Genomic DNA, 21,296 nt, shown 5'->3' on the forward strand with positions numbered 1-21,296 from the left:
TCACCACAAGGGAAGACATCATTATAATCGGTAAAACTCAGGACCGAGTTGAAGGAAGTACAGGAAGAGAGAATCTAAGTGTTCCTTGCGAGAGCACGCCCACTAATCTTCACGACTTAATCTAATCTTCCTCTTATAGCTTATATTGAAAACTCCATCTTAAATCTTTTCCTGTAAAAGCCCAACTCATCGTTCTCCTGATTTGGTTCCTTACTTATATAAAGCTTGCCTTTTTTTAGAATAAACCTGGACTCATCCTAATATAATCATATAATCTTTGAATCCCGGAGACCTGCGGTGCATGGAGTTGCTCTCTTGTGGAAACTCGCGTTCTTTTAAAAGCGAACTAGAACCTATTTAATTCGACATACTTTATTCATCCTATTTAAGCTTTGATTTGAACTCCTCCCCTGAGATGCCACTTGGTTTCTCTCCTTGTACACTCCATTGGTTCCGTACAACTCTAGTTAACTGTATGCCAGACTTTCTTTTTGAATTCTCGTGAACACCGTTCGTGTCACTCGTTCGTCCCTTTGAACATATTTCTTGGAGAAAATCAACTCGTATTGAATTTTACGTCGCGCATAATTCTTAGATGCAACTATTAGAGAGTCAATCCTTTAGAGCAAGACTATTGAACATAAAAATGAACCAGCGACATTACTAGGGAATTTAGAGCCTTAACCTTCACTGATCGTATCGCTTGTGACTAAATAAATGCAAGGAGGTGCACCGTGTGAATGAAATACCAGGATACGATGGAAGCCTTCGAGCCATGAAAAGAAGATTGATATTTCCACCAATACTTGTATCGCTTAAGCCTAATGAAGCATTTAGGGAATGAGTACGATGTATTATTGGAGGACTTAAGATGCGTGCTGATGTAAAACCGTGAGGTTTTGGTAGACGTCCTAAGCAAGAAATTTCTAAGAGATTCTTGGACATTAATTTCAAAAGAGGAAATGTTAGATGAGTTAAAGTTTTAAGTTGGAAGTGTCGATCTAGATCCATTGCTAGGTTACAACGTGGCATCGATGAAGTACGGGATGTGTAACGAAACAATAAGGAACTGCCAAAGACGTCGAAGTCTGGTAAACGAAAGGGAATTAAGAAGAGATTTATATGTTCAATGCTGAAATAAAGATCGTAGAGTCAAAGACTGAGGGAGCACAAAAATAGTGATAAGGAGCTACTAAGAGTATCGAAGCTTGTTGAATCAAGCAGATACCAAGAGAGAGTTAAGTGTCGAAATCGGAAGTTGAGACGAGAAACTAGTGTCCGAAGCTTACAACGGAGGATTTTCGAATTGGCCCTAAACTTAATAAAACGTATCGTGAATCCAAGAAGATATTTTGAGCAGCCAGAAGTGAAGAACGAAGTGACAATCTACGTGATTACATGTTCGACACATGAGAAAGAAAAGTGTGACCACCAGAAGCCGTGCGAAATGCTACAACCATCGAAGGTTCTACATTAAAGGTAAAAGAGAACAGCCATCGATTTCATAGTAGGTTGACGAGGTCTAGGACAAAAGGTGATACTGTTAGGGAATCGTGAGCCAAGTGACCAAGTCCGTTTCGCCTATCGGAGTAAACTACTTAGTAGGGATATCAACGAGAGAATACATCAGGGAGAAGGTGAGACTTCACAAGTATGCTAAACACCTTTGAATTAATCGAAAACTGGAACGTCAAACATCTTAGTTCCTGAATTTGATAGCCAAGACAACGGAGAAAAAGTAACGTAAATTTGAGTTAGGATTCTCATGAGAAAGCCGACAAAAGAGTTAGGCAGATCTAAGAAGAAGACTTCCCAAGTTGGAAGGAAAATGACACATATCTCTGAAAATTGCTTCAACGACTAGAATCGGATGAGCAATCAAAAACAAGAAAGTTAAAACCCGCTAAGTTAGCCCATTTCAATTTTTCAAAAGTGTTGATAGCTAATGGCGTACCAAATAGTTTTCTGCCGTAACTTTCGAACCTATTCGACGTACTCCATATTTCGTAACTTCTGAAACACGCTTCTAAAACAAATTCATGTCTTACAACCTAAGCCAGTTTAAATGAAAGGAGATGGACGTTTCGAGTAATGGGGTCAGCTTCAAGAAACTCTGAATATACCGAAGGACTACCCACACCTCTTTTCAGATAACTGAATCTGATTTTTGAGGGCAAAATTCCTAATTAGGTGGGTAGGATGTAAACCCCGCTAAAATTGATAAATAATTAGTCAATAAACTGAATTTTAATTAGGAAAATTAAAAATATAAAACTAATAACAAAATAGGATAGAGCTCTTCGAAACGAGAATTTTGACACCAATTTCGAAAAATTTGGCCCAAAATTGAACAGGATGGGCCGAACCGGTTGAACCGAACCCAAATCGGGCCGTGGGCCCAACCGGCCTAGAATATAAATGAGCTAGAGCTCATTTTCTTCCTTAGAACACAACAGAAGTAGTGTAGACGCAGGGAGAATAAGAGAAGGGTACGAAACCCTTGTTTCAATTTCCGAACGCCGTAACTTCTCCGTTCGACCTCCGATCATCGCACCGTTTACGGCCACGCGTCTAGCGTGTCGAGCTCTACATTTCTGTTGGATCAATTTCACCGGTAAGCTTCATATTCATTCCAGAATCTCTATCCCCTTTCTTATGGTGAAATGGAACCCTTTTGATGAAATCTTTCCCAATTTGGTGTTTTAGGTTCAATTTAGCTTCTAGAGCTTATTAGGCATGAGTTATTATGCGTATGGGTATGGTAAGAACAACCTAAACCCTAATAAATTTTGATTTTATTATGAAGAAGCTGAATTTAGAGCATATATGTGTATTAGGTGTGATTTAGGTTTATATACATGCATTAGAATTGAAAAGTGAGTATTTGGAGGCTTGGTGATGATTGAAGCTAAGCTTGTAGCTGGTTACTCTAAGCTTGAGGGGCTGTTTTGTAGCTTGTGAGGCTACCTTGGATTAAATAAAGTGATCAGCCAAGGTATGGTTTAGGTTTCGCATGTTTAACAGTTAAGGTTTTGTGAAAACTTAGGCTAGGGAACCATAGGTTAAGTTGAAATGGTACAATGTATTAAATGGCTAGCTTTGTGATGATGTTGGACAAATTAATGTATTAAATGGTTGGTTTTGTGATGATGATGGTTATATTAATGCTTGAGCTTGTGTTGAAAATTATGATCATGAGATGTTGACATTGTTGGATATGTGTTCTTGGAATTGCTAATGAAAGGTTGATGATGATTTTGATATAGGTTAATTGAATTTGGTGATTATGGCTTGTTGAGCTAGTTAAAGGTGATTTATGAGTGATTGTTAACGAATTATAAAATGGAAGCTTATGGTTGGAAAGGGTGGATTTATGGTTAATGTATGAGTTTTACGTATTGGTATGAATATTAATGTACTAGTGGATAGTATTTAATGAAATGGGAGTTGATATGTTAAGAATATATAGGTTTTTTTGGGCAAGGAATATGAATTTGGTGAAAATGAGGTTTGGGTGTTACTTGGTAAAAAGTGAATTTTGGTGAACTTTGGAAATCCATAACATGCTCCTCTAATATTGGATGGAAATGGGGTTGATTTCAAATGAAAGATAGTTTTATAAGCTTTTGAACGATATCAATTTTGTGAAGAACAGAATTTTGTAGAGAAAGTTATGGATGACGGAAGTTTGTTGTATAAAATTGGTTATGCAGGTGTTAAAGTGCTGGTTATGCAGCTTTCTGGGCATTCTGCCAATTTTTCAAAAACGTACATCCACGCGTACGTGTGGCGTGACATTTTAACGACGCATGCGCGAGTAACCATGCGTACGCGTGAGATGCTATTCTCTCCACGTGTGCGCGTGACCCACGCGCACGCGTGACCTCTGGTTACTGCAAAACTGGATTTTGGGTCTTTTAAACCAGATTTTCACTTCTAAACCTCCATTTTCCTCTCTTTTAGACTTAAAGTATAGTACTAAGTCCAGTAGCTAATCGGAGCTAGGAAAATAGGATAACTTGGAGATGAAGTAAGAGGTAAAATAATGAATTATATGAAGAAGATGAGAATGTTAAATGAAGTTTTATGCCATGGCTTGATAAATGATTATATATTGAGTATGAAAATGAAATGGCTTATGAATAATGATATCTGAGACACGAGTTTCCCTGGGTAAGAACTGTGGCTTGCCACCACGTGTTTCAGGTTGAAACTCGATACTCTGTTGACTCTACGTCGTAAGGGTGACCGGGCACGTATAAATTCCCAGGTATGGATAGCTCCCTATTGAGTGATTTGAATGATTAATGAATGTGAAATCTATGCATAGACTCATGGGGATGCACGACGTGGGACAGTCTAAGGTTTTCGGACTTGTCGGGTTGACTAGATAACCGACAGATGAGCCTCATCAGCCATAGGACAGGCATACATCATATGCATTTATTTGTTTTCATTGCTATGCATTACTTGGGATTGCCTAACTGAATATATACATCCTGCTACCTGTTATACTTGCTACTTACACTATCTGCTTACTATTTGTACGTGAACTTGTTTGGTTGCTTGTCTTTGTTGAATTATGGATGACGGAGGGACGGAGGAAGGGTGAGACGATATGGAGTTATGTTAGGATTATAAAATGAGTAATTTCAGGGATGTTTAGGTTACCTACCCGTATTTATGGCTTGTTTAGAAACTAAGTTTGATAACTGAATGACGGAGTTCTAGGATTGCCTCTTTCATTCCTAGGACCTTATTTATTATTCACGTGGCACCTTTACCATGCTGAGAACCTTCGATTCTCATCCCATACAGTGTTGTTATTTTCAGATGCAGGTCGAGAGGCTCCTCGCTAGGCGTCTGGATTCCTTGAAGCGGAGCAGTCCCCGGTGTATTTTGGATTTCTAGTTTGTATATGTATGTGTGTATGTACTAGCTTGCTCTCCAAGAAACTTGATTATTTTTTTCCTCATAGAGGTTACAGGAGAGTTAGGGACTTATTTCTGTATTTTGGATGTTGGGATACTTATGTATATATATGTAAATATTCTTCGGTCAGCCTTGGCTTCGCAGGCTAAGTCAGGAGCTAGTTTCACTGTGTTCTTGGCTTTCTTTTATTCTTTTGCTTATTCATGTCTGTAATCTTCAGGTTTCTTCGCACGCAAGTTATTCCGTTTTGGGGCATTGTGCTTTTTATTTTACGAGTTTGTTTGACCCATTTTTCAAGACTCCTAGTTTATTATATTCTTTCTACTATTATATGTATGTATTTTATTTTAGTAGTCGTAGCGCCTCGCCACCTCTGTTTTACATCCTAGGTGTAAAGTTCTGTATGGTAGGGTGTTATATTATATATCTACATTAATTATGTGCCAATATTTTTAGGAAAGAGCTAAAAGAAGAGATATATAAATATATATAATATAATTGCTATATAGGAAGCAAATATAAATTGCTACGTTCTTTTTTATTATATTATACAACTTAAAGTTATAGTATCATGTTACTATTAATTATAGATACTTGTTATAATTATATCAAATTTAATTGTAAATCTAAATAAATAAAATACATAACAATTAATATTTTTTTTCTTTTTTACATTCAATATTTACTGTAAATATAAAAAAGTAAAATAACTAATGAATATAAATATGAGTAGAAAATAAAACATAATAATTAAAATTCAATTTGTTAACTAATTAATCTTGTGCCTATATTATTATTATTATTATTATTATTATTATTATTATTATTATTATTATTATTATTATTATTATCCACTAATTAAAGCAGAAGATAAAGAACCATATAATTTACGAATCGTTATTAGGATGGGTGAGAATTATAGTATGAATTATTGTGAATACAACTATCTACTAATAAAATTGTGGATAGAATTAATTATTGTAGATACAACTATCTACTAATAAAATTATTGCACACGAATGAGAATTAGAACTATATCAATTAATATAATTAGAATTAATAAAAATATTGATGATTGATAATTAATTTAATAATGCATTGAATATTGATTTGATATAATTATAATAAAGATATTTTCTTAAAATAATATAATTATACATTATTCATGAACTAATTATAATATAGTTAGAATAAATTCATTTGAAAGAAAAAAAATTATGTGTAATCTTCATAAATTATAGTAATTTCTTTATTTATATACGTATATATTAATTTTGTTAAATAATTCTAAATATTTCCTTATTTATACATACATATATATTAATTATACATAAAAATATTTAAATCACATATATTAAATATATATAGTATTTCACAATGCGTGCAATAATCTTTTATGTTTGATATCCATATATAGCCTCCAATCCCAGCCCCATTCATACGCAAACTGTATATAATTTTTTTAATAGAGCAATTTTAATTTTTCGTTTTATTTTCTTTCACGTATATTTTCTTTTTCCTTTAAATAGTGATATTCTAATTTTTTCTTTTTTGTTTTAAGTACACTTTTATTAAGAATTGCATTACAAATCTAAAATACAAAAAGAGAAAAAAAGGTGATACATATATCCAATATGTTATAAAATTATTTTAATAACGAAACACTTAAAATAAGAAAATTTAAATATATTACCAATCGTTGAAATTGTATATCCGAGTTTGATATGAATTCAGCAAAACTGAACTTAAATTGAGGGAATTCAATCTCATTATATGCTCCACTTCGAAGATCTCCGGGCAGACGTAGAAAGCATGGAGGGGATGGAACTTGAACTTGGCCTACAAATCTCTGTAGAAACAATTCCTCAATAAAAAATCAAGCTCCTCCCAAAAAAACTAATTTTACCCACATTCTATTAGGTTAGTCATAATATGTGAGTAGATCCAACCATCTTTCGGTAAAATAGAGTTTACTGCCTCTTCTTTGGACGCTTACATCCATGTAGTTAGAACCCGAATCAGTGAATACAACTCGATGGGGTATTTCATGGATGTGATGCATTGTAAACGATTGCAGCAAAAGACAATCGCATTGAAACATTAGACGAAAAGAATAAGTTGGAGTAAGAACAATCATTAAATTATCAAAAGAATAATATAATAAAATGAGTATATAAAAAATACTATACAAAATTATAAATTGTACTTTAAAAGGATCAACTTCGATGAAAAACGAATAATACATTCTATGAAGTAGTCAAAGAAGAATAATAAATTTTAAAAAAAATGAGTTGACTTTCAGATTTAGGCTCATGTACCATAAAAAAACTCTATATATAGGCTTTAATAAATATGTAAATTAGTTATTATTAAGGTAATTTTTTATTATTTACGTTAGTTATACATCATATATTTGTTTTGTTAAAATTATATGATTTTATCATATCATATCATGATTAGAATCATTGTTTTTTTTATCATGAATAGAGTAATCGGGGCCAACTTCATTTCATTATCATACCATATTATTATTATTATTATTATTATTATTATTATTATTATTATTATTATTATTATTATTATTATTATTATCAACGGTAACAACTTGCCATTAATAAAATCATTGGATAATGAATAAGAATTAGAATTGTATTAATATAATTAAAATTAATATAATTAAAATGATTAAAAATATTTTCGAGTGATAATTAGTTTGATTATGCATTAAATATTAATTTTATATAATTATAATAAAGATATTTTCTTAAATTAGTATAATTATGCATTATTCATTAAATACTAATTGTAATATTGTAATATAATTATAATAAAGATATTTTTTTAAAATAAATTTATTTAGAGAAATATAAATTGGTTATTAATAACTGGTGCAATTATCATATTATTATTATTATTATTATTATTATTATTAAAAATATTTCCAATTGATAATTGATAAGTAGTTTAATAATACGTCAAAAAGATATGGAATTTATATATTTTTAACCACAAAATTCTGTATTTTTCTTAAGAAATTTATGTATTTTTTCAAATATTTTTTATAAAAAAATTTGTGCCTAGAATTATAAATAAAAACATAAAAATTTATGAAATTAAATACAAAAATTTGTAAGGATGAACACAAGATAAATATATAAACAAAATAAAAAGAAGCACATAATTTTTAACTATAAAATATATAAATTTTTGCTTAAAAAACACATAAATTTCTATATTTTTCAAACTCTAAAACATCTATTGAGGAGGGCTATATATCGATTTAAAAATTTTTAAATTGTAAAGTAAAATTTTGTTATAGATATTGTTCTAAACCGGAATTTAACATTCTCAAAGTTTAGTTAAATGATGTCACAAAGATTCAAAATAATAATTAGGAGTTTAATATCAGATAGTTCTTGGTGTGCAGAAATCGTGATCGTTCATTCCTTGATAATGGCGCTAAAAACTTAATACGCACGTTCTTAATCTTAGTTCTTCTTCACAATCTCGCACAACTAACCAGCAAGTACACTGGGTCGTCCAAGTAATAAACCTTACGTGAGTAAGGGTCGATCCCACGGAGATTGTCGGCTTGAAGCAAGCTATGGTCACCTTGTAAATCTCAGTCAGGCGGATTCAAATGGTTATGGTGAATTGATAATTAAAATATAATTAAAATAGGATAGAGATACTTATGTAATTTCTTGGTGAGAATTTCAGATAAGCGTATAGAGATGCTTTTGTTCCTCCTGAACCACTGCTTTCCTGCTGTCTTCATCCAATCATTCATACTCCTTTCTATGGCAAGCTTTATGTAGGGCATCACCGTTGTCAATGGCTACTTCCCGTCCTCTCAGTGAAAATGGTCCAAGATGCGCTGTCACCGTACGGCTAATCATCTATCAGTTCTCGATCATATTGGAATAGGATTCAATAATCCTTTTGCGTCTGTCACTACGCCCAGCACTTGTGAGTTTGAAGCTCGTCACAACCATCTCTTCCCGGATCCTACTCGGAATACCACAGAAAAGGTTTAGACTTTCTGGATCTCAAGAATGGCCGCCAATAGTTCTAGCCTATACCACGAAGAGTCTGATCTCACGATCAAAAGGCTAAGAGATACACATTCAAGCTTGTTTGCATGTAGAACGAAAGTGTTTGTTAGGCACGCATTCATAAGTGAGACTGATGATGAGCGTCACATAATCATCACATTCATCATGTTCTTGTGTGCGAATGAATATCTTAGAGAATAAATAGGCTTGAATTGAATAGAAAAACAATAGTACTTTGCATTAATTCATGAGGAACAGCAGAGCTCCACACCTTAATCTATGGTGTGTAGAAACTCTACCGTTGAAAATACATAAGAACAAGGTCCAGGCATGGCCGAATGGCCAGCCCCCAAGTCTAAGGAAAAACGTTCCAAAGATCAGACCCCTATGTAAATACAATAGTAAAAAGTCCTATTTATACTAAACTAGTTACTAGGGTTTACAGAGATAAGTAAATGATGCAGAAATCTACTTCCGGAGCCCACTTGGTGTGTGCTTGGGCTGAGCATTGAAGCTTTCACATGTATAGGTCTTCCTTGGAGTTAAACACCAGTTTGTAACCTGTTTCTGGCGTTTAACTCTGCTTTGCAACCTGTTTTTGGCGTTTAACTCCAGAATAGGGCAGAGAGCTGGCGTTGAACGCCAGTTTGCATCATCTAAACTCGGGCAAAGTATGGACTATTATATATTTATGGAAAGCCCTGAATGTCTAATTTCCAACGCAATTGAGAGCGTGCCATTTGGATTTCTGTAGCTCCAGAAAATCGACTTTGAGTGCAGGGAGGTCAGAATCCAACAGCATCTGCAGTCCTTCTTCAACCTCTGAATCTGATTTTTGCTCAAGTCCCTCAATTTCAGCCAGAAAATACCTGAAATCAAAGAAAAACACACAAACTCATAGTAAAGTCTAGAAATATAATTTTTATTTAATAACTAATAAAAATATACTAAAAACTAATCAAATTATACTAAAAACTATGTAAAAATAATGCCAAAAAGCATATAAATTATCCGCTCATCACAACACCAAACTTAAATTGTTGCTTGTCCCCAAGCAATTAAAAATCAAATAGGATAAAAAGAAGAGAATATACTATAAATTCCAAAATATCAATGAAACTTAGCTCCAATCAGATGAGCGTGACTAGTAGTTTTTTGCCTCTTGAATAGTTTTGGCATCTCACTTTATCCCTTGAAGTTCAGAATGATTGGCATCTATAGGAACTTAGAATTCAGATAGTGTTATTGATTCTCCTAGTTTGGTATGTTGATTCTTGAACATAGCTACTTTATGAGTCTTGGCCGTGGCCCTAAGCACTTTGTTTTCCAGTATTATCACCGGATACATAAATGACACAGACACATAACTGGGTGAACCTTTTCAGATTGTGACTCACCTTTGCTAGAGTCCCCAGTTAGAGGCGTCCAAGGTTCTTAAGCACACTCTTCTTTTTTCTTTGGACCTCGACTTTAACCGCTCAGTCTCAAGTTTTCACTTGACACCTTCACGCCACAAGCACATGGTTAGGGACAGCTTGGTTTAGCTGCTTAGGCCAGGATTTTATTCCTTTAGGTCCTCCTATCCACTGATGCTCAAAGCCTTGGATCCTTTTTACCCTTGCCTTTTGGTTTTAAGGGCTATTGGCTTTTTGCTCTTGCCTTTTGGTTTAAAAAGCTTTTGGCTTTTTCTGCTTGCTTTTTCTTTTTCTCTTTTTTTTGCCATTTTTCTTTTCTCTTTTTTTTTTTCTGCAAGCTTTTGTATTCACTGCTTTTTCTTGCTTCAAGAATCATTTTTATGATTTTTCAGATTATCAATAACATTTCTCCTTTTTCATCATTCTTTCAAGAGCCAACATATTTAACATTCATAAGCAACAATTTCAAAAGACATATGCACTATTCAAGCATTCATTCAGAAAACAAAAAGTATTGTCACCACATCAAAATAATTAAACTAGTTTCAAGGATGAATTCGAAATCATGTACTTCTTGTTCTTTTGTAATTAAAACATTTTTCATTTAAGAGAGGTGATGGATTCATAGGACATTCATAGCTTCAAGACATAGACACTTAGACACTAGTGATCATGTAATAAGACACAAACATAAATAAACATGAAGCAAAAAATCGAAAAATAGGAAAAATAAGAACAAGGAGATTAAGGAACGGGTCCACCTTAGTGAGGGTGGCGTCTTCCTCTTCTTGAAGAACCAATGGTGCTTTTGAGCTCCTCTATGTCTCTTCCTTGCCTTTGTTGCTCCTCCCTCATAGCTCTTTGATCTTCTCTAATCTCATGGAGAATGATGGAGTGCTCTTGGTGTTCCACCCTTAGTTGTCCCATGTTGGAACTTAATTCTCCTAGGGAGGTGTTGATTTGCTCCCAATAGTTCTGTGGAGGAAAGTGCATCCTCTGAGGTATCTCAGGGATTTCATGGTGAGAAATTTCCTTATGCTCTTATTGAGGTCCATGATCTCTTGTTTGCTCCATCCTTTTCTTAGTGATGGGCTTGTCCTCTTCAATGAGGATGTCTCCCTCTATGTCAATTCCAGCCGAATTGCAGAGGTGGCAAATGAGGTGAGGAAAGGCTAACCTTGCCAAAGTGGAAGACTTGTCAGCCACCTTATAGAGTTCTTGAGGTATAATCTCATGAACTTCCACTTCCTCCCCAATCATGATACTATGGATCATGATGGCCCGATCTATAGTAACTTCAGACCAGTTGCTAGTAGGAATGATTGAGCGTTGAATGAACTCCAACCATCCTCTAGCTACAGGCTTAAGGTCCAGTCTTCTCAATTGAACCGGCTTGCCTCTTGAGTCAACTTTCCATTGAGCTCCTTCCACACATATGTCCATGAGGACTTGGTCTAACCTTTGATCAAAGTTGACCCTTCTAGTGTAGGAGCGTGTGTTTTCTTCCATCATTGGCAAGTTGAACGCCAGCATTACATTTTCCGGACTGAAATCTAAGTATTTCCCCCGAACCATGGTAAGCCAATGCTTTGGATTCGGGTTCACACTTTGATCATGGTTCCTAGTGATCCATGTGTTTGCATAGAACTCTTGAATCATTAAGATCCCGACTTGTTGAATAGGGTTGGTGAGAACTTCCCAACCTCTTCTTCGGATCTCATGTCGGATCTCCGGATACTCATTCTTTTTGAGCTTGAAAGGAACCTCAGGGATCACTTTCTTCTTGACCACAAGTTCATAGAAGTGGTCTTGATGGACCTTTGAGATGAATCTCTCCATCTCCATGACTCAGAGGTGGAAGCAATTTCCTTCCCTTTCCTCTTTCTTGAGGTTTCTCTGGCCTTAGGTGCCATTAATGGTTATGGAAAAACAAAAAGTAATACTTTTACCACACCAAACTTAAAATGTTTGCTCGTCCCCGAGCAAAAGAAGAAAGAAAGAAGGAGAAGATGAAGAAAATGGAGGAGATGGAGGGAGAAGGTATATTCGGCCAAGGGGGAGAAGAAAGGGTTGTGTTGTGTGAAAATGAAGAGGGGACGAGGGGTTTATATAGGAGTGGGGAGAGGTTTAGGGTTCGGCCATTAGGGTTGGGTTTGGGAGGTAAAAGAGTTTGAATTTTGGAGGTAGGTGGGGTTTTTGCGGAAGAGAGGATGGATGTGAGTGGTGAAGAGGTGATGGGAAAGAGTGATTGAGGTGATTGGTGAGGGGTATTTGTGGAAGAGAGTTATGAAAAAGGTGTGAAGAAGAGAGAAGAAGAGGTGGGGATCCTGTGGGGTTCACAGATCCAGAGGGGCCAATGATGTATCATCCCTGCTCCTATTAGGCGTGTAAACGCCCTTAGTATGCATGTCTGGCGTTAAACGCTAGCTTGTTGCTTGTTTTTGGTGTTAAATGCCCAAATGTAGCCTGTTTCTGGCGTTTAACACCACTTCCATGCTCTGTTCTGGCGTTAAACGCCAGTCAGGTGCTTGTTTCTGGCGTTTAACGCCAGCTTGATGCTTCTAGCGTTAAACACCAGTTTGATGCTTGTTAAACGCCAGTAAGTACTTCCTCCAGGGTGAGCTATTTTTAAAGCTGTTTTTCATTCTGTTTCTGATTTTTCAGTAGTTTTTGTGACTCCACATGATCATCAACCTAAAAAAACATAAAATAACAGTAAAATAAAATAGATATAATTAAATAACATTGGGTTGCCTCCCAACAAGCGCTTCTTTAATGTCAATAGCTTGACAGTGAGCTCTCATGGAGCCTCACAGATATTCAGAGCATTGTTGGAACCTCCCAACACTAAACTTAGAGTTTGACTGTGGGGGCTTTGGTTGACTTTGCAGTGAGAGAAGCTTTTCATGCTTCCTCTCCATGGTTACAGAAGGAGATCCTTGAGTTTTAAACACAAGGTTGTCCTCATTCAGTTGGAGGACCAACTCTCCTCTGTCCACATCAATCACAGCTCTTGCTGTGGCTAGGAAGGGTCTTCCAAGGATGATGAATTCATCCTCATCCTTCCCAGTGTCTAGGATTATGTAATCAGTAGGGATGTAAAGGCCTTCAACCTTTACTAACACGTTCTCTACTTGTCCATAAGCCTGTTTTCTTGAGTTGTCTTCCATCTCTAAAGAGATTTTGGCAACTTGCACATCAAAGATTCCAAGTTTCTCCATTACAGAGAGTGGCATTAAGTTTATTCCTGATCCCAGGTCACACAGAGCCTTCTCAAAGGTCATGGTGCCTATGTTACAGGAAATTAGGAATTTACTAGGATCCTATTTTTTTTGAGGTAATTTCTGCCTATCCAATGCATTTAGTTCATTGGTGAGCAAGGGAGGTTTATCTTTCCAAGTCTCATTACCAAATAATTTGGCATTCAGCTTCATGATTGCACCAAGGTACTTAGCAACTTGCGCTTCAGTAATGTCTTCATCCTCTTCAGAGGAAGAATACTCATCAAAGCTCATGAAGGACAGAAGGAGGTTCAATGGAATCTCTATAGTCTCAGGATGAGCCTCAGATTCCTTTGGTTCCTCAAAGGGAAACTCCTTATTGGTCACTGAGCGTCCCAGGAGGTCTTCCTCACTAGGATTCACATCCTCCTCCTCCTCTTTGGGTTTGGCCACACCATGTAAGGTAATGGCCTTGCACTCTCTTTTTGGATTCTCTTCTGTATTGCTTGGGAGAGTACTAGGAGGGGTTTTAGTGACCCTTTTACTCAGCTGGCCCACTTGTGCCTCCAAATTTCTAATGGAGGACCTTGTTTCATTCATGAAACTTAGAGTGGCCTTAGATAGATCAGAGACTATATTTGCTAAGCTAGAAATATTCTGCTCAGAATTCTCTGTCTGTTGCTAAGTGGATGATGGAAAAGGCTTGCTATTGCTAAACCTGTTTCTTCCACCATTATTAAAGCCTTGTTGAGGCTTTTGTTGATACTTCCATGAGAAATTTGGATGATTTCTCCATGAGGGATTATAGGAATTTCCATAGGGTTCCCCCATGTAATTCACCTCGGCTATTGCAGGGTTCTCAGGATCATAAGCTTCTTCTTCAGAAGATGCCTCTTGAGTACTGTTGGATGCAGCTTGCAATCCATTCAGACTCTGAGAAATCATATTGACTTGCTGAGTCAATATTTTATTCTGAGCCAATATGGCATTCAGAGTATCAATTTCAAGAACTCCCTTCCTCTGAGGCGTCCCATTACTAACAGGATTCCTTTCAGAAGTATACATGAACTGGTTATTTGCAACCATGTCAATGAGTTCTTGAGCTTCTGCAGGCGTTTTCTTTAGGTGAATACATCCACCTGCAGAATGGTCCAATGACATCTTTGATAATTCAGACAGACCATCATAGAATATATCCAGAATGGTCCATTCTGAAAGCATGTTAGAAGGACACTTTTTGGTCAGTTGCTTATATCTCTCCCAAGCTTCATAGAGGGATTCACCTTCTTTCTGTTTGAAGGTTTGAACATCCACTCTAAGCTTGCTAAGCTTTTGAGGAGGAAAAAACTTGGCTAAGAAAGCCGTGACTAGCTTATCCCAAGAGTTCAGGCTATCTTTAGGTTGAGAGTCCAACCATATTCTAGCTCTGTCTCTTACAGCAAACGGGAAAAGCATAAGTGGTGCACAAAATTACAATCACACTTTTGCAACGCCGCACAACTAACCAGCAAGTGCACTGGGTCGTCCAAGTAATACCTTACGTGAGTAAGGGTCGATCCCACGGAGATTGTCGGCTTGAAGCAAGCTATGGTTATCTTGTAACTCTTAGTCAGGATATCAATAATTCTCAGATTTGGTTGTAAAAAGTAAAAGAACATGAAATAAATACTTGTTATGCAGTAATGAAGAACAGGTTGAGGCTTTGGAGATGCTTTATCTTCTGAATCTTTGCTTTCCTACTATCTTCTTCTTTATGCACGCAAGGCTCCTTCCATGGCAAGCTGCCAAGCTTTATGTTGGGCATCACCGTTGTCAATGGCTACTTCCCGTCCTCTCAGTGAAAATGTTCCAAATGCGCTGTCACCGCACGGCTAATCATCTGTCGGTTCTCGATCATGTCAGAATAGGATCCATTGATCCTTTTGCGTCTGTCACTACGCCCAACACTCGTAAGTTTGAAGCTCGTCACAGTCATTCCTTCCCAGATCCTACTCAGAATACCACAGACAAGGTTTAGACATTTCGGATCTCAGGAATGGCCGCCAATAATTCTAGCTTATACCATGAAGACTCTGATCTGAATCATGAGGCTAAGAGATATGCATTCAATCTAAGGTAGAACGGAGGTAGTTGTCAGGCACGCGTTCATAGGCGAGAATGATGATGATTGTCACGGATCATCACATTCATCAGGTTGAAGTGCGAATGAATATCTTAGAATAGAAGCAAGCGTGATAGAATGGAAAACAATAGTAATTGCATTAATTCATGAAGAACATCAGAGCTCCTCACCCCCAACAATGGGGTTTAGAGACTCATGCCGTAGAGAAAACAATATGAAACGTGTAAAGTGTCATGAGGTACAAGATTAATCACTAAAAGTAGTTTTTATAGTAAACTAGTGACCTAGGGTTACGGAAAATGAGTAAGCTAGGGTGTTTAGTGTAAAAATCCACTTCTGGGGCCCACTTGGTGTGTGCTTGGACTGAGCATTGAAGCTTTCATGTGTAGAGACTTTTCTTGGAGTTAAACGCCAGCTTTTATGCCAGTTTGGGCGTTTAACTCCAGCTTTTGTGCCAGTTCTGGCGTTAAACGCCAGAATTCTTGAGCTGACTTGGGATGCCTGTTTGGGCCATCAAATCTCGGGAAAAGTATGGACTATTATATATTGCTGGAAAGCCCAGGATGTCTACTTTCCAACGCAATTGAGAGCGCGTAAATTGGGCTTCTGTAGCTCCAGAAAATCTACTTTGAGTGCAGGGAGGTCAAAATCTAACAGCATCTGCAGTCATTTTTCAGCCTCTGAATCAGAATTTTGCTCAGGTCCCTCAATTTCAGCCAGAAAATACCTGAAATCACAGAAAAATACACAAACTCATAGTAAAGTCTAGAAAAGTGAATTTTAAATAAAAACTAATAAAAATATAATAAAAACTAACTAAAATATACTAAAAACATACTAAAAACAGTGTCAAAAAGCGTATAAATTATCCGCTTATCAATAAGCCTGTAGACCTCGGAGTCAACCCTATTGGTCTTAACAGTATCACAGATCTGCAAGAATTCAGTTAAGAACTGAAAAGGATCTTCTGATGGAAGTCCATGAAACTTGCAGTTCTGTTGTATCAGAGAAACTAATTGAGGCTTTAGCTCAAAATTGTTTGCTCCAATGGCAGGGATTGAGATGCTTCTTCCATGTAAATTAGAATTTGGTACAGTAAAGTCACCAAGCATCTTCCTTGCATTGTTATTATTTTTGGCCATGTCTCCTTCTTTTTCGAAAATTTCTGTCAGATTTTCTCCAGAGAGTTGTGCTTTAGCTTCCCTTAGCTTCCTCTTCAGAGTCCTTTCAGGTTCAGGATCAGCTTCAACAAGAATGTTCTTATCCTTGTTCCTGCTCATATGAAAAAGAAGAAAACACAAAAGAAAATATGGAATCCTCTATGTCACAGTATAGAGATTCCTTTATGTGAGTAGAAGAAGAAAAGAAATTCGAACACAGAAAGAGGGAGAGGGTTCGAATTTTTAAGAAGAAGAGAAGTGTTAGTAGATAAATAAGTAATTAGAAGGAGATGAGAGAGGGAAGAATTCAAAAATTAAAATGAAATAAAATAAAAATATTTTTGTTTTTAATTTTTAAAAAAAATTAAAGTTAGAATTCAAAAAAAAAAGGAAAATGAAATTGAATTAAATTAAAATTTAAAATAATTAGTTAATTAACAAGGAATTTTGAAAAAGAGGAAGGTGATTTTCGAAAATTAAAGAGAGAATTAGTTAGGTAGTTTTGAAAAAGATATGATTGAAATAGTAAACTTTTAAAATCAAACAAAAAGTCAGGTAGTTAATTGAAAAAGATTTTGAAATTGATTTTGAAAAAGATGTGATTGACATTTATTTTGAAAAAAAAATTGAAAAAGAAATTTAAAAATATTTGATTTTGAAAATTAAAGTTGATTACTTGACTAACAAGAAACAAAAAGATATGATTTTAAAATTTAAAGATTGAACCTTTCTTAATAGGCAAGTAACAACTTGAAATTTTTTTTGAATCAATCACATTAATTGTTAGTAAAGATTTTGAATTTATGAAACAAGATAAGAAAAAGATTTTTGAAAATCAATTTGAAATTTTCGAAAATCATAAAAGAAAAATGAAAAAGATTTGATTTTTGAAAAAGATTTGAAAAAGATAGAATTTTTAAATTGAAAATTTGATTTGACTCATAAAAAATAATTAAATTTAAAAACTTTTTTGAAAAAGTCAACTCAAATTTTCGAAAGTTTATGAGAGAAAAAGCGAAAGATATTTTTTTTATTTTTGAATTTTTAATGAAGAAAGAGAAAAACATAAAATTGATGCAAAACATAAAAATTTTGGATTAAAATAAAAGATGCATGTAAGAACACTATGAGTGTCAAGATGAACACCAAAAACATTTTGAATGTCAAGATGAACACCAAGAACTTATTTTTGAAAATTTTTTAAGAAAAAGAAAAACATGCAAGACACCAAACTTAGAAATTTTCAAACTTTAGACACTAATAAATTGAAAATGCATATGAAAAACAAGAAAAGACACAAAACAAGAAAAATTAAAGATCAAACATAGAAAATCATCAAGAACAACTTGAAGATCATGAAGAACACATGCATGAATTTTTGAAATTTTTAATGAAATTAAAAATATACAATTGACACCAAACTCACAATTTGACACTAGACTTAAACAAGAAACATCAAATTATTTTTGATTTTATGATTTTATTAAAATTTTTTGGTATTTTTTGAAAATTATTTGGAAAAAGCAAAATAAGTATTTCAAAATTTTTAATAGGAATTCCAGGAATCTTGCAATGTTAGTCTAAAGCTCCAGTCCAGGAATTAGACATGGCTTACTAGCCAGCCAAGCTTTCAATGAAAGCTCCGGTCCAAAACACTAGACATGGCCAATGGCCAGCCAAGCTTTAGCAGATACAAATCAGACATATAACAGCTGATACTTCATTCAACTTGCTTCTGTGCTGATGAGTGGAAGCCTCGGTCCAAAAGAATTAGACATGGCTTTACAGCCAGCCAGGCTTCAACATGTTTCATGAAACTCTAGAATTCTTTCTTAAAAATTTTGAAGAACATAACATAATTTATTTTTTAAATTTTTTTTTGAAAATTTTTCGAAAATAGAAAGAATAAAAACAAAAACTTAAAATTAAAATAAAATTACCTAATTTGAGCAACAAGATGAACCGTCAGTTGTCCAAACTCGAACAATCCCCGGCAACGGCGCCAAAAACTTGGTGCATAGAAATCGTGATCGTTCATTCCTTGGTAACGGCGCTAAAAACTTAATACGCACGTTCTTAATCTCAGTTCTTCTTCACAATCTCGCACAACTAACCAGCAAGTGCACTGGGTCGTCCAAATAATAAACCTTACGTGAGTAAAGGTCGATCCCACGGAGATTGTCGGCTTGAAGCAAGCTATGGTCACCTTGTAAATCTCAGTCAGGCGGATTCGAATGGTTATAGTGAATTGATAATTAAAATATAATTAAAATATAAAATAGGATAGAGATACTTATGTAATTCCTTGGTGAGAATTTCAGATAAGCGTATAGAGATGCTTTTGTTCCTCCTGAACCTCTGATTTCCTGCTGTCTTCATCCAATCATTCATACTACTTTCTATGGCAAGCTTTATGTAGGGCATCACCATTGTCAATGGCTACTTCCCGTCCTCTCAGTGAAAATGGTCCAAGATGCGCTGTCACCGCACAGCTAATCATCTGTCGGTTCTCGATCATACTGGAATAGGATTCAGTAATCCTTTTGCGCCTGTCACTACGCCCAGCACTCGCGAGTTTGAAGCTCGTCACAACCATTCCTTCCCGGATCCTACTCGAAATACCACAGACAAGGTTTAGACTTTTCGGATCTCAAGAATGGCCACCAATAGTTCTAGCCTATACCACGAAGACTCTGATCTCACGATCAGAAGGCTAAGAGATACACATTCAAGCTTGTTTGCATGTAGAACGGAAGTGTTTGTCAGGCACGCGTTCATAAGTGAGAATGATGATGAGGGTCACATAATCATCACATTCATCATGTTCTTGTGTGTGAATGAATATCTTAGAGAAGAAATAGGCTTGAATTGAATAGAAAAACAATAGTACTTTGCATTAATTCATGAGGAACAGCAGAGCTTCACACCTTAATCTATGGTGTGTAGAAACTCTACCGTTGAAAATACATAAGAACAAGGTCCAGGCATGGCCGAATGGCCAGCCCCAAGTCTAAGGAAAAATGTTCCAAAGATCAGACCCCTATGTAAATACAATAGTAAAAAGTCCTATTTATACTAAACTAGTTACTAGGGTTTACAGAGATAAGCAAATGATGCAGAAATTCACTTCCGGGGCTCACTTGGTGTGTGCTTGGGCTGAGAATTGAAGCTTTCACGTGTAGAGGTCTTCCTTGGAGTTAAATGCCAGTTTGTAACCTGTTTCTGGTGTTTAACTCCGCTTTGGAACCTGTTTCTGGCGTTTAACTCTAGAATAGGGCAGAGAGCTGGCGTTGAACGCCAGTTTGCGTCGTTTAAACTCGGAAAAAGTATGGACTATTATATATTTCTAGAAATCTCTGGACGTCTACTTTCTAACGCAATTGAGAGCGTGCCATTTGGATTTCTGTAGCTCCAGAAAATCGACTTTGAGTGCAGGGAGGTCAGAATCCAACAGCATCTGCAGTTCTTCTTCAACCTCTGAATCTGATTTTTGCTCAAGTCCCTCAATTTCAGTCAGAAAATACCTGAAATCACAGAAAAATATACAAACTCATAGTAAAGTCCAGAAATGTGATTTTTATTTAAAAACTAATAAAAATATACTAAAAACTAATCAAATCATACTAAAAACTATGTAAAAATAATGCCAAAAAGCGTATAAATTATCCGCTCATCAGTTCTCCATTGGAATCACAATGTAGTGCATGATCGTTGGTTATGAAAAAATCGAAGGTTTAATTGTAATTGACAGAAATTTAAATAGCAAGTTAAAAGCACAGCTAAAAATTAAATGAAAACGAGATTAAACTTAAAGTAATCAAGACAATAAACTAGAGGAGAAAAAAGAAAATTCAAGTTCTAAATGATCTTGGCAAGGATTGAGGATTTAGGATCACTAGCTATCCTTGTCACTAACCACAATATAATAATTACAAAGAGCAAATTCAATTCGTCAACTTCTACAAACTGAGAAAGCTTAATTAACTCTAATCCACAAGTCCTAACCAACATACTAATTGAAATTAGTAAATATTAACTTTAGTAAAAACAAGATTAATTAACATATCTAAATTATCAATTAACTTGGATATTATTAGTAACTTAAGTCTACCCAAATTCCTAACCCAAGACCATAATAATGAAAATATACTCTATAATTAAGTGGGATATTTCATCAAACAATGGGAATACATAAACAGAAAGCATTATAAATTATAATAATAATAAAATCTACAATTATTCAATTCAAGAAAATAATAATAACTTCTCAAGTAAGCAAGAATAAAATATCAAATATCAAATTTATTAAAGATAAATAAAATTTCAACAAGAATTCATAAACTAAAATGACATAATAAAAGCTCACAAGAGAATTATCACAAAGTAAAGTT

General features: G+C 35.2%; 1 protein-coding gene and 1 non-coding gene across 2 annotated transcripts in view; one reads left to right on the plus strand and one right to left on the minus strand.

Annotated features, from left to right (window-relative positions):
* The window catches only part of LOC112771644 (glycolate oxidase 1), a 121,901-nt gene that overhangs the window by 25,815 nt on the left and 74,790 nt on the right, over positions 1-21,296 (minus strand). The gene's annotated exons all lie outside the window — the stretch shown is intronic.
* On the plus strand, positions 14,839-14,946 carry LOC112773417 (small nucleolar RNA R71). The gene has a single exon (XR_003187968.1). It is a non-coding gene; the product is annotated as a small nucleolar RNA R71 (small nucleolar RNA).

The sequence above is a fragment of the Arachis hypogaea genome, chromosome 18 (genome assembly GCF_003086295.3).
Source record: "Arachis hypogaea cultivar Tifrunner chromosome 18, arahy.Tifrunner.gnm2.J5K5, whole genome shotgun sequence".
Classification (NCBI taxonomy): Eukaryota; Viridiplantae; Streptophyta; class Magnoliopsida; order Fabales; family Fabaceae; genus Arachis; species Arachis hypogaea.